At 49.5% G+C, this 14,950-nt stretch overlaps 1 long non-coding RNA gene across 2 annotated transcripts in view; it reads left to right on the top strand.

Annotated features, from left to right (window-relative positions):
* Window positions 1-1,517: 1,517 nt before the first annotated feature.
* LOC119977895 overlaps window positions 1,518-14,950 on the top strand; it is a 35,469-nt gene continuing 22,036 nt past the window's right edge. The window contains exons 1-3 of one of the 2 annotated variants that reach the window (XR_005463313.1): window positions 1,522-1,872; window positions 2,083-2,167; window positions 13,115-13,331. This is a non-coding gene — a long non-coding RNA (uncharacterized LOC119977895). Of the gene's footprint in view, window positions 1,873-2,082; window positions 2,168-13,114; window positions 13,332-14,950 lie in introns of those variants that run through there. The other variant, XR_005463314.1, reaches the window with a different exon arrangement.

The raw sequence follows: 14,950 nt of genomic DNA, 5'->3' as shown, positions 1-14,950 counted from the left end.
TGGTATTCCACAATGAGGCCTCTTTGTCAGGCAACCTGGGTGCCACGGTAGCAGTGGTTGGCACTGTTTTTTTTTTTTTTTTTTTTTTTTTTTTTTTTTTTTATAAATTTAGATTAGCCAATTATTTTTTCTAATTAAGGGGCAATTTAGCGTGGCCAATCCACCTACTCTGCGCATTTTTGGGTTGTGGGGGCGAAACCCACGCAGACACGGGGAGAATGTGCAAACTCCACACAGACAGTGACCCAGAGCCGGGATCGAACCTGGGACCTCAGTGCCGTGAGGCGGTTGTGCTAACCACTAGGCCACCGTGCTGCCCTGTGGTTGGCACTGTTGCTTCACAGCACCAAGTTTGATTCCCAGCTTGGGTGACTGTCTGTGTTCAGTGTCTTCCTGAATAAACCTTCTCCATTTTGGTCAGAGACAAGCCAGGGACTCCCCCGAGTTGGAAAGGATATTTAACATCTTCAGAGATACTTTAGGACATGCCTAAAGCATTTCCAGTCTTCTCTGGAGTCCACTGCTGTGACAGAATTCCAAGTAGAGCAGCTGCTTCAAGGGTCTGATGTCAGGCATATGAATGAACGCTCCCATCCAGCAGAGCTGGTTTTGATTGATTAGCACCTTGATGCTGAGCATCTTGACTTGGGAGAGGATGCTGTTATTGGATTACCCTTTTTGCCAGCTGATATGGAGAATCTTGTGAAGAGACCACTGATTGGTCTTCTCTATGAATTAACAACAGGAGTATGCCATTCAGCCCCTCAAGCCTGTTCCGTCATTCAATAAGTTTATAACTTGTCTGATTGCAACATCAGCTCCACATTCCTGCCAACCCCTGATAACCTTTCACCCTCTTGCTTATCAAGAATCTACCTATCTCTGCCTTAGAAACAAGCAAAAACCCTGCTTCCACCACCTTTTGATGTGGAGATGCCAGCGTTGGACTGGGGTGAGCACAGTAAGAAGTCTTACAACACCAGGTTAAAGTCCAACATGTTTGTTTCAAACACTAGCTTTCGGAGCACTCACCTGCAGTGCTCCGAAAGCTAGTGTTTGAAACAAACATGTTGGACTTTAACCTGGTGTTGTAAGACTTCTTACCACCTTTTGAGGAAGAGAGTTTCAAAGGCAAAACACAAAGCGCTTCTTTGTGCACATAAAATGGCAAGTTTGCGGGGGTGAAAGTAAGGCAGTACGCCGCATCGGTAAGAAAGTGGCTGAGGAGATAGAGAGGAAATGCAGACATGTGGGGAGGGAAAATGAAAACAAGCTGCAGTTGGAGACAGCTCACCTTCCACTTGCCTCCTCCACCCAGCCTCACTGACACCTCCGTCCCCTCGTGCAGTCTCGCGCATCTGTCAATCGCCTGGCGATGCCCCCTTGATTTAAATTAAACCGACTTCCGTGTGCCAGCTGGAGGATACACGTGCCCTGCATTCCACCAATCGGAACGCTGCCTCTAACGGTTGCGCAGTCGCACAAGAGCCGGCATGTGGAGAGCGCGTGAGGTGCAGCACGAAGGCTTTGAAAAACGGCGGCAAAACTCATCTCAGTCACTCATGTTGGGGAGCGGGGCTTGAGAAGAAAGGGTGGGGTGGTCGGTGCTATAACGGAGGCGGCGTCGACAGAGGCTGCAGGAGGGAGTACTGAGGCCGGGAGGCGACAATTAACCGAGTGTGTGAGAGGAAGAAAATAATTCTGAATCAATTCAAGCCTTTGAGGTCAAATACTGAGGGATTGGAGCTGAAAGAAGTGAGCCGAGCTACAGCTGGAAATAAAACTGAAATAATTCAGAGGAATACTTCAACGTATCTGAGAGAAGCAAATAAGAGCAGAGGCGAAAATTACTTTGTATTATTCAATTAAATGGTTAGTTATAAAGTAAATAACCCAAAGTAAAAATACATAAATTGTGTTGAAAATTGTACATTTGATAAATTAATGAAGAAAATAATAATCCAATTCATGGTTTTTAAAACAGGAAATTAGTTAGAAATATTTTTGATTTGTGCGGATTTAAAAAGAACAGATTGTATTTTGACTTTAATAAGATAAATTCAGTTCATAAATTGTATTTAGTATTTCAGAAATTCATCTCGAAGCGTGACGAGACCAGGAAGAGCAGCAGGATCAGCTGTAAGACCAATGTGTGAGTTTCTATAAGGTTAGTTCAGGCTTTTATTCCAATATTAAAGTTTTTTTTCGAGGGATCATGAAGTTTAGTGTCTAGGGATGGAGGTGGGAAAGGGGGTCACCAGACGACAGAACCAGTAAGAAATTTAAGTTACTTACACCCCTGCAGGTAAGTTTTGGTCTGAATTTACGTAATTTTAACTACCTGCAATGAAAGTCCTGCTGGAAATTAGCTGAAATTTCGCAACAGATGTGAATATGTAGATGGAGTACACACTCCTAGAGCCATAGGACGGGATTCTCCAGCCGCTAGTTTTTCAGTGGGCGCCATTCACTGGCGGCAGGATTCTCTACTCCCACTGCTCTCAATGGGAATTCCCATTAAGGATACCCCATGTCGCTGGGAAACCTGTGGAAGGTGGTGCACTGCCAGTGGATTAAGAGAATCCCACCGCCAGCGAAAGGCTGGAGAATTCTGGCCATAGAATTTTACAGCACAGAAAGAGGTCCTTCAGCCCATCGTATCTGCGCCGCTCATCAAGTACCTATCCATTCTAATCCTATTTTCCAGCACCTAATCCATCACCTTGTATGCTGTGGTGTTTTCAAGTGCTCATCTGAATGCCTCTCAAATATTGTGACGGTTCCATCTCTATCACGCCTTCAGGCGGTGAGATCCTGATTCCCACCACCCTCTGGGTGAAAACATTTTGCCTCAAATCCACTCTTAATCTCCTACCCCTTACCTCAAATCTATGCCCCCTGGTTGTTTTCCCAAAGGGGAAAACGTTTCGCCCGATCTACCCGACCTATGTCCTTCATAATTTTGTACTTTCCTCATGGGTACGATTTAAACACAATTGTATCAGATTTCCCTATTTACAAAACAGCTTCCTTTCAGGTGATACTCATTTGAGGAAATTACTGGTTTAGAACTGGATAACATTTTTCAATACAAATTTTGATCAGGGACTTCCAGTGGCAGTCATAAGCTGAGCGGTCACATGAAAGATGGCTCTCTTGGGAAAGGCTCTTTTAACCCACCAACGGAGGCAAAAACGCACCAAAAACCCCCCCATCCTCACCCCAAACTAACAACCAACTGACTGAAATGCCGTCAAACCAGCTGCAGAGCCGGAAAAACAGTAAAAGCCGAGAAAAGAAGACCCCAACTTCAGAACGAGGAGTCACGAGGGCTGTAGCAGAGCAGAACATGGCGGACTGAGCAGGGTTGTCAACACAAACGCCGGCTCACCCATCATTGTAACTGTTGATAGAGCTTCTCTCACTGGAGCTCCAGAAACACAGGGACTCAATAAAAGAGGACCTTATGTCGTCCCTGAGGTCGGCTGTAGAAACCGCACTGGCACCCATGAAGGAGGTGATAGAAAAAACAGCGGAGACTGGAGACCCAGGACGTGACGGTGCGTGACCTAGAAAAGGCAGCCACTGACCAGGGTGAGCAGATCGCTTTGCTCGAAGCCGAAGTAGCAAGATTGGTAACATCCAGAAAGCTTCAGAGGGGAATGTCGATGATCAGGGGAATAGGTCCAGTCGGCAGAACCTCAGAATTGGCGGGCTGCCAGAGAACAAGAACTCAACAGAATATGTCACTAGGATGCTCAGGAAACTAGTCAGAGAGGAAGGCTTCACCAAACCACCAGAGGTGGACTGGGCCCACAGGTTGCTCAGGCAAAAGGTCAAGCCAGGAGATCCACCAAGGATGATAATCGTGAAACTGCACAGGTTTCAAGATAAAGAGCGGGTGCTTAACTGGGTGAGAAGCATGTGGTCATGTAGTTGGGAAGGATAAACAATCCACATCTATCAGGACATTGGCGCCGACAAGGCCAAGCACCGGGCAGAGTTTAACGGGGCCAAAGCATTTAAAAGCAAGCTGCGGTTTGGAATGATTTGTACTCGGTGAGACTATGGGTCACGTTCAAGAGTAAATAATAATAATCTTTATTGTCATAAGTAGGCTTACATTAACACTGCAATGAAGTTATTGTGAAAATCCCCTAGTCGCCACACTCCGGAGCATGTTCGGGTACACTGAGGGTGAATTCAGAATGCCCAATTCACCTACCAGCACGTCTTTCAGGACTTGTGGGAGGAAACCAGAGCACCTGGAGGAAACCCATGCAGACACGGGGAGAACATGCAGACTCCGCACAGACAGTGACCCAAGCCGGGAATCGAACTTTGGACCCTGACACTGTGCAGCAACTGTGCTAACCACTTTGTACCATGCCGCCCAGAGTGCTACTATGCCCAGAATTTAAACACGCCAGAGGAAGTGAACAAGTTCATCCGAGAGAACGCAGTCGGAAGGCAACAATAAGGGACATTTTATGAACTTTTAACCATTAGTTTCTTTATGTTCCCTTAAAACCGACATGATTTGAGGGGGGAGGGCAAAGGTAATCAGAAAGGAGCGAGGGAGAAACCAAATGGACTGATCACGAAAAGAGCTGCTTCCGAGGGGGGGCCACCACACTGGTGGGCAGGCAAGTGTACAGGAGTAAAAAGAGGGGAGCATAGCGCATCTCCTGAAAGGGAGGGAGAGTTTGGCAGAAAGCTGGGGTGGGGGGGACAACCATCTGGGGGGGGTGAGGGGCAAGGGGGGACAGATAAAGGGAAGGCATTAGGGGTATGGGAAAGGGAAGAGGTGGCGGCAAGGGCAGGGATTATTGGAGGGGATGGGGAGGAGGGTAGAATGCTGGTTACAACAAGTCGCACATGGAGACAGCTGCAAAAAAGGAAGGTAAGTGGCACAGTGGTTAACATTGCTGCCTATGGCGCTGGGGACCCGGGTTCGAAACCCGGCCCTGGGTCACTGTCCGTGTGGAGTTTGCACATTCTCCCCGTGTCTGCGTGGGTTTCACCCCCACAACCCAAATATGTGCAGGATAAGTAGATTGGCCACTCTAAATTGCCCCTTAATTGGAAAAAATCATTGGGTATTCTAAATTTATTTTAAAAAAGAAGGTAATGGCAGCCATCTTGGATGGCCTAAGGACAAAGGGAAACCTGGCATGCGGGGCACAACCACGAGGTACGTATGGCTGGCTCCACAGGAGTGGGGGGGGACAGAAACCTCCCATCAGAATAGTCATCTGGAGTGTATGGGGACTTAGTGGCCCGATGAAAAGATCCAGAGCCTTCACCCATCTAAAAAGCCGAATATTGATGTAGTCTTCCTCCAAGAGATACACCTGAGGGAGAAGGACCGACTGCGGGTGAGGAAAAACTGGAAAGGACAGACTTATCAGTCGTGCTTCGACAGAAAGGTGGGTGACCATATTGGTTGGCAAGAGGATAGCCTTTACAGTGACAAACACGGTGACGGACCCAGGGGGACAGTACATGATGGTTAGCGGTGTCATAGAATTATGAATCAGTGTAGTCCTACAGTGCAGAAGGAGACCATTCAACCCATTGGGTCTCCACCGGCCCTTGGAAAGAGCGCCCGACTTAAGCCCATGTCTCCACCTTATTCTGTAACTCAGTAACCCTACTTAACCTTTTGGACACGAAGGGGCAATATAGCATGGCAAATCCACCTAACCTGCACATCTTTGGACTGTGGGAAGAAACTGGAGCACCTGGAGGAAACGCACACAGACACTGGGAGAAAGTGCAAACTCCACAATGAGGCGAGGGAGATTGGCAAACTGCCCCCTACGTTGTCGCAGGCTTCTATATCCCTGATTCTTAAAGAGGACAAGGACCCGGTGCAGTGTGGGTCATACTGCCAGATATGAATGTCGATGCCAAGTATTGGTGAAGGTGCTTGCAGCGTGGATTGAGGACTGCATGCCGGGGTTGATTTTGTAAAAGGAAGGCAGTTGTCGGCCAATGTCCAGAAGTTACTGAACATGGTTATGATGGGAGGCCAGGAGGTTGAGGTAATGGTTGCGATGGATGCGGAGAAGGCTTTTGATCGAGTGGAGTGGGCGTTCTTATTCGAGGTGTTGGGGAGGTTCGGAATGGAACAGGGGTTTGTGGATTGGGTCCAGTTGCTGTATAAATTGCCGGTGGCGAGTATGCAGACGACCTGAGTCAATTTGAGGTATTTTGGGTTACACAGGGTGACGAGACATGGATATCTGCTCTTCCCGTTGCTTTTCACCTTGGCGATAGAGCCACTGGCAATGGCGCATAGGGAGTCGAGGGATTGAACGGGGTGGGGGGGGGGGGGGTATCGCGCATAAGGTTTTGTTGTATACAGATAATCTGTTATTATATATTTTGGACCCGTTAGACTGCAGTGGGGTGGATCATGGGATCTGGGGGTGTTCAGAGTATAACTTGAATATGGGAAAGGGTGAGGTGTTCCCGATCAATGCAAGGGGGCAGGAAAGGAGGTTACAGGGGTTGCCGTTTAGGGTGGTGGGGACAAGATTTAGATACCTTGGTATCCATGTGGCACGGAGCTGGGCCCAGCTATATAGGTTGAACTTGGCTTGATTGATGAAGGTGGATCTTAGGAGGTGGGATGTTTTTCCATTATCGCTGGCAGGGCGGGTGCAGACAATTAAAATGACTGTGCTGTCTAGGTTTCTGTTCGTTTTTCAGAAAAGTTAATGGGTTGATCTTGGGCTTTGTGTGGACAGAGAAGTGGGTGCGACAGGCTTTTCTGGAGGAGGGGGTGGCATTGATGAATTTGATAAATCATGTTTTGGGCATGTCCAGGATTGAGGGATCGAGGTGTACAAGATTATGAGGGGCATGGACAGGGTGGGTAGGGAACACCTATTCCCTTTAATTGAAGGGTCGGTTACGAGGGGTCACAAGTTCAAGATAAGGGCGGAAGGTTTGGGGGGATTTGAGGAAAAACCTTTTTACCCAGAGGGTGGGAGGGTGGTAGAGGCGGGTTGCTTCAGCACCACTTAACGTTCGAGGCAATGGGCCAAGTACTGGCAAATGGGATTAGGATTGGCAGATCAAGAGCCTTTCATGCGGTCTTTTCTGCACTGTATTTTCCTGTGATTCTGTGAATGAATGGCTTGCAGCAAATGGATCTGAAGGGTTTAAATACCGGTCACAGTTCGGGCGCAATTCTCCGCCCCCCACGCCGGGTGGGAGAATAGCGGGAGGGCCTCCCGACTTTTTTCACACCCTCCCGCTATTCCCCCCCCCCCCCCCCCCCCCCCCCCCCCCCCCCACGCCACGAATCGGCACTCGCCGTTTTTTTACGGCGAGCGGCGATTCTCCGAGGCCAATGGGCCGAGCGGCCGGGCCTTCACGCCCGTTTCAACACAGCAGCAAACACACCTGCTCGCTGCCGTCGTGAAACGGGCGCCAGATGCCCGTTTGGGGCACCTAGGGGCCCGATTGGCACGGCAGTACCACGGCCGTGCCAAGGGGGGCATAGGCCCGCGATCGGTGGGCACCGATCGCGGGCCGTGCGTCTGTAATGGATGAAATCTTTTCCTTCCGCCGCCCCGCAAGATCAAGCCGCCACTTCTTGCGGGGCGGCTGAGGGAAAAGACGCCAACTGCGCATGCACGGGTTGGCGTTGTCCAACCTGCGCATGCGCAGCTGACGTCATTGGCCGCGTCAGCCGGCGTGACGCTTGACGTGCAGCCTTGACGACCGTCATCAAGACCGCGCCACCGTGACGCACGGGGCCGCGCTCCTAGCCCCGCCCAGGGGGAGAATCGGCCCCGGAAGTGGGCGTGAAGGCTGCCGTGGGTCATGGCTTGTCCCACGGCAGCCTTTACGATTCTCCGCATTTGCGCAGAATCTCGCCCGTTGTCTTTCCAGGAATGGACACGTGGTGCTTCCAGGTTAGTGTTACAACTTTACTTTGTATCACTGCCCCTTCCTGGACTGCTCTCTAGCTTCCAGATAGGGGTCTCTTTTCTGAGGGGGAGTGCGGTTTGTGGGTGGGAGGTTCTATTAGTTAGGGAATCTCTGTTAGGTGGTCTCTGTAGGGGGGTCCCTTCAGTTAGGGGTTCCTTGTGGGGAGTTAATTTAGTTAGGGGATCTCTGTGGGGGATCCCTCTAGCTTGAGGTCCCTGGGGGGGGTCCTCCCTTTTTAGGGGGTCCCTGGAGGTTGGTGGAGCATTCTGGTAAGGGAGCAGTGGGTAGGTTATACATGGAGTGGGGGGGGGGGGCAGGTACCTTAAAAAGACAGAAGAGTTAACAAAGTGTGCACTGGTCCTATAGAAAGTGAGTCTGGGGAATTAATAATGGAAATAAGGAGATGGCAGATGAATTGAACAGGTGGGTGGCACAATGGTTAGTACTGCTGCCTCACAATGGTGAGGACCCGGGTTCGATCCTGGCTCCAGGTCACTGTCCGTGTGGAGTGTTGCGCACAGTGTGTCTTTAACTCGTATACGGTGGACAAATGACTGCAAGTCAACTTCATTTTACATCAATAGTCTTTATTCATATGCACACAATGTTAGCATCAATCAATCACACTTATCAATTTAAGTTAGACTACAGAATGCTAAAGTGCAAGACCAAACTTTATTTAACTTTGAGTGACTGACAAGTACTCAAGCAGATATTGTGATCAAGCTTTATCCGTGATCTTGTTTCTGTCGTCCTCGATGCTTGGTACTTGGTCTGGTCTGATGCTCTGGTCTTTCTTCTACTGGTGGTGTGATAGTCCACCTCATGGTGGCTGGTGAAGATCAGAGAGTTTCTGAGGTGTTGCAGCACCTTTTAACCTTCCTGGATTTACGCCCTTTTGGGCGGTCCCAGGGTCATTACCAATCAATTGATCTGAGTTCGATCAGGGACCTTCTACGATCATGGAGACAAGCCGCCTGCTGGGACACCAGTTGAGAAAGCAAGCAACCATAAAGGAGATAGCGTAAGTTAGGGACAGTAGCAGATCCAAACAAGGTAAACTTGACCCTTCCAAACTTTTACTGAGGGCTATACACCTCCAAACCCCTGGAGGAGGACTTGGTGATGCAACAGTTCCTCGACAGAATGGATATACCGGTGGTAGGAGAGGACAGGAAACAAGGGCTGGAAGCACTGCTGGATCTGGGCAAAATAGTGGATTGTATTAATTCCATTGCAGTCAGGTAGAGTGCTGGGACTGGATGGGTGCCAGTAGACTTTTACAAAAATGTGCAGCATGCTGGCCCTGCACTGGCAGAAGATGTTCAACGACTCATTGTCAAAAGAGGCCTTACTGCCAACGCTGGCCCAGGCCTCGATGTCATTGATCCCAAAAAGGACAAAGACCTAACAAGAGTGTGGAGCATACAGACCCATCTCTCTCTGAAACACTGATGCAAAGGTCTTGGCGAAAGCACTGACTAGGCACCTGGAGGGATGCCTGCCAGAAGTGATCGTGGAAGATCAGACCACGTTTGTCAAGGGCAGTCAGCTAACAACGAACATCAAATGCCTGCTGAATGTAATAATGTCCCATCTGGGGAGTGGACGCTGTGGTGATATGTCTATCAGCTATATCATAGATGGATGGTGTGCGACCTCCAACCAGCAGGTGGCGTTGCAGACACCCCATGCGGGCTCGAGACCAAGGTCATGTGTCCAGTTACTCCCATATAAGGGGAGACACATCCAGCCATCTTCAGAAGAGGGTAATAAGACATGCAAGTGAATAGTCAGTGCTGGGTGCAGATTCCAGAGGAGTAATAAGCAGACTCCATGATCATGCTCTGTAACAGATTGCTATTTTACCACACAAGACTCAATAAAAGATCCTGGTTTGGATAAATCGAGATGTTTGGTGGATTCCTTCGTAAGGTTTAAAAGGCCAAATAAAACATGATACCACGAGTGCTGAAGATTTAAAGATAGCGACGGCAGTGACAACGTTAGGCATTCGGCTGAAAGACCGGTCTGGTGAACTGCAGCCTGAGGCGGCCCAACGCGCAAGAAAATGCTGAAGCTCGAGATGGATGGACTGAGGGCCCCCCACCAACTTCAGGTGTCCGGTAACGTAGATGTGAACTTGTGGATGTTCAAACAGCAGTTCGAACTTTATGTTTTGGCCCTGGGCCTACAGGCCCAGGCTGATGAAAGGCGAATTGCTTTGCTGCTAACGGTAGCAGGTCCACAAGTGCTCAAACTGTATAACCTGTTTGAGTTTGATAATGAGGAAGATCATAAGAAATTTGATGAAGTGATGAAGCACTTTGATAAACATTGTTTCCAGAAGAAAAATGAAACATTTAAGCACTATATGTTCTGTATGTGTACCCAAAGACCTGTGGAATCATTTGACAGTTTTGTCACGGACTTGAGGCTGAAGGCCCAGTCATGCAACTTCAGCGATCTGAAATCTTTGTTAATCCCTGACCAAATTGTCTTTGGTACAGCTAATGATGAGCTTCAGGCGATATCATTGCGGGAAGAAGATTTGGTGCTGGAAAAGGTGGTGAAAATGTGCCAGGCGAGTGAGGTAGCCGCACAGAAAGTAGGCGCCCTCTGCTCAAAAGATTTTGACACCAACTTAGAAAAAGAAGCCAGTGCCATTAGTCCTGTGACGCACGTCATGAATGGTGGGGCAGCACGGTGGCCTAGTGGTTAGCACAGCTGCCTCACGGCGCTGAGGGTCCCAGGTTCGAGCCCGGCTTGGGTCACTGTTCGTGTGGAGTTTGCACATTCTCCCCATGCCTGCGTGGGTTTCGCCCCCACAACCCAAAAATGTGCAGAGTAGGTGGATTGGCCACACTAAATTGCTCCCTTAATTGGAAAAAATAATTGGATAATCTAAATTTATTTTTTAAAAAAGAAGAAAAAAATGAATGGTAGTGGTCTCAGTGCGGGTGGCCATTTTAAGTGGCCGACAGGAGCCACCGCCATCTTGTGCCAAAAGTGTGGCACTCGACATGCCCCACGGTAATGTCCGGATTTTGGAAAAGTGTAATGACTTAGGCCAGACTTTTGAGATTGGCCAATTAGAATTAGAGTTCCCTCATTAGTGGCCCAATCAGGGAACCCCTTTCTCTGTATATAACAGGGAGTGTCAGATCCTCTGCACTATATGTAGAGCAGATGAAATACTTTTTTGGAGCAAATGATGTAATTCCGGATGAAGGCGTGGCATGTGGTACAGTGTTCATCACTGGGACTGCGGCACTGAGGAACCGGGTTCAAATCCCGGCCCTGGGTCACTGTCTGTGTGGAGTTTGTACATTTTCACCATGTCTGCGTGGGTTTCACACCCACAACCCAAAGATGTGTTGGTTAGGTGGATTGGCCACACTAAATTTCCCCTTAATTAGAAAAGAAAAATAATTGGCTACTCTAAATTTATTTTTAAAATAATAATAATTCAGGATGAAAAGCAACGGGTCATTCTGCTAACCACGTGTGGGCCAGCAGCTTTTGCCATTATGAGCAGTCTCACTTTTCCAGAGGCACCGGAAACAAAAACTTTCCAGGAATTGACGGACCTAGTAAAAGAGTACTATGACCCTAAACCACCTCTGATCCTGTGAAGGTACTGGTTTTACTCAGCATTCAGAGACACTGGGGAGTCAGTTGCAAACCTTTTAACAAGATTAAGGCGATTAGCAGAGGCTTGCGAATTTAGCCTGGCGCTAAATGAGATGCTCCGCGACCGGTTAGTGTGCGGAATAAATAATTTAGCAATACATAAATGTCTGTTAGCAGAGGCCGAGCTGGATTGCAAACAAGCATTGCAGCTTGACGCGTCTCCATATGCCGTTGGTGCAGTTCTGGCACACACAGGGCAAAACAGACAGGAATGGCCTATAGTGTTTGCTTCCAGGACGTCAGCAGCAGCAGAACAAAAGTACGCCCAAATTGAAAAGGAAGGACTGGCTGTAATCTTCGCGGTGAAGAAATTTCGCCAGTACTTGTACGGTCGGAAATTCACTATAAGCACAGAACACAAGCAATTGCTGGGTTTGCTTAAAGAAGACAAAGCGGTGCCACCAATAGCTTCGGCCCGGATCCAACGCTGGGCCCTAAAACTGGCGGCGTGCCAGTATCAACTGGAGCATCAGCCGGGAACCTGGGTGGCAAACGCCGATGCACTAAGCAGGCTGCCATTACCGGACACCCCGCCAGTAGTACCAGCGGGAGATGGAGGGTTGCGTTACGTAGTGAACTATGTTTACATTTGTATTTGTATCTTTTATTGTTATAAAACCATAAATGCCTCGTTAAAATGTTTGTAAAAAAAAAAATTAATGATCTGGAAGAAGGAACTGAAGGCACTGTTGCTACGTTTGCAGATGACACAAAGATCTGTAGAGGGGCAGGTAGTATTGAGGAAGCAGGCGGGCTGCAGAAGAACTTGGACAGGCAATGAAGTGGCAGATGGAATACGATGTGGAAAAGTGTGAGGTTATGCACTTTGGAAGGAGAAATGGAGGCATAAACTAATTTCTAAATGGGGAGATGTTTAGGAAATCAGAAGCACAAAGGGACCTGAGAGTCCACGATTCTTTTAAGGTTAGTGCGCAGGCTCAGTCTGCAGTTAGGAAGGCAAATGCAATGTTAGCATTCATGTTGAGAGGGCTAGAATACAATACAATAGTATGGGGAGGGAGGCCGATGTTCTGGCCTTCTCCTCCCTGGTGGCCCGGAGACTGATTTTGCTGGGATGGAGGGACTCTGAGCCTCCAAAGTCAGGAGTGTGGGTCAGCGACATAGCATGGTATCTCAGGCTGGAAAAGATTAAGTTCGCCTTGAGAGGTTCAAATCAGGAGTTTGCACGGAGATGGCAGCCGTTCGACTCCTTCAAGGAAAATTGAACGTCAGCAGCAAGGCGCGGGGGGAGGGGAAAAGGGGGGGGGGTGGAAAATGGGAGGCATGGTAGTGTAAGACAAGGACAGGGAACTTCGTATACAGGTAATTAGGAAATAGGGCAGCGGTAGTAGAGGATGTTATTTTTATTTTTTTTGCGTGTGCCGGCCCACTCAGTTGTTTAAGAAATGTTAATGTGTTCAAACTGTGAAAATTACAAATATTTTCTAAGAAGGAAGTATGATTGAATCTGCAGGATCGAGAATAGACCTCTTTACAGTGGGGAAAGTGGTGCTTCCAGGAACAGTAAGAGCGGAATATTCAGCGATATTTATCTCCGACCAAGCCACACAGTACATGAATGTGAGGTTGGAGACCAGCCGTGCCCAGCACCCCATGTGGAGGTTGGACCCGGACCTACTGTCCGATAACATCTTCTGCCATAAAATATCATACGCCATAGGTGTGGTGAATGTAACATGGTAATTCACACTGTATCTTTGTAAGCGCAGTAGCGTTATCCGACCACTAGGGGGAGTAGCTCTGGGAATGCTCAGGAGCTTGTACAGGGCTCCACCCTTGGCTCCGCCCACGACTCCTCCCCCTTGTGCTGTTGTATAAATACCCTTGTCCAGAGTCAGCCTGCAGTTCACCGAGAGTTCATCAACGGTAACAGGCTGGCTCTGTAGTAAGTAGATTAAAGCCTATATTCATATCGGAAACACGTGTCTGGTGAATTGATGGTTCCATCAATTGAATCTACTTAAGAGCAGTAAAGATCGATCATGGAATCAGCCCTCAAGCCTGGACGCCTGGAACTCGACCCGCAGGATGCAGAGGCTAAAGAAATCTCCCACTGGCTGCAGTGCTTTAAGGCCTACCTGGCAGAAGTGAGCTCAGCCGAAACGACAGAGGAACAGAAGTTAAGTCTACTGCACGCGAGGGTGAGCCACAGAATCTCTACGCAACTAAACTCGGCTGGTTCATATACTTCAGCGCTAGTGGTACTCGATAAGATATATGTAAGGCCCATTAACAAAGTTTACGCGCACCATGTGTTCACGACTCGCCGCCAGCGGCCTACAGAATCACTCGCCGAATTTTTAAGGCGACCACGATGGAGGTCTCCTTCTGCAGCCTTAACTCGTTCCCCGCGGACCCTGCGACCCAATCATGGGCCCCCGACCAGCGACTCGCCCAGGCCTGTGCTACGCGGCCGCCCAGCCACCATGCTGCCCCAGCCAGCCACTATGCTGCTCCAGCCAGCCACTATACTGCTCCAGCCTGCCATTTCTGCGGCCAGAATCAGCACCCGCGGCAGCACTGCCCGGCCCGCAAGGCGACCTGCAGCAGCTGCGAGCGGAAAGGCCACTACGCAAGAGTGTGCCTCGCTAAAAGGGCCCCAGCTTCCAACTCCCCAGCGGCACGAAGTAATCGCTCCCCACACCTGCAGGCCCGCGGGGCCCGAAACGCTGCGGCCTATGCCCCGACTCCGCCCCCTCCCACCACGTGCGATCCATGGGGGCCGCCATCTTGGAAAACCTCCACCACGCGGCCGGCCACGTGCGACTCATGGGGGCCGCCATCTTGAACGCCACCTTCCTCTCCGCCCGCCACGTGCGATCCACAGGTCTGACTTGCATCTCCACGCTTGGACAACTCATCGGAAGAGTACGACTATGAACTCAGAGGGCAGTCATCACGGGGCCACTCCAGCACAGCTGATCGAGCCGCCGACCACCCGCAACTCAGCGCAGTCACTCTGGACCGAAGCATCTGCGAAATTCGATGGCAGAGGTCCAAATCAACGGGTACAAAACGCCATGCCTCTTCGACTCCGGGAGCACTGAGAGCTTCATACATCCAGACCTGGTAAGACGCTGTTCGCTCCCCGTTTTCCCCGTGCGGCAAACTATCTCACTCGCTTCAGGCTCCCATTCGGTCCCGATCCAGGGACGCACCGCCGCGACACTCACAATCCGAGGCGCTAGCTACTCAAAATTCAAACTCCAAGTCACTATGACACTATGGGCGGCCGCGTAGCACAGGCCTGGGGGAGTCGCTGGTCGGGAGCCCATGACATAGTCACTAT

Source organism: Scyliorhinus canicula, chromosome 1 (assembly GCF_902713615.1).
Source record: "Scyliorhinus canicula chromosome 1, sScyCan1.1, whole genome shotgun sequence".
In the NCBI taxonomy this organism is placed as follows: Eukaryota; Metazoa; Chordata; class Chondrichthyes; order Carcharhiniformes; family Scyliorhinidae; genus Scyliorhinus; species Scyliorhinus canicula.
The sequence above is the reverse complement of the archived record's forward strand: the minus strand, read 5'-3'. Positions and strand labels throughout refer to the sequence as shown.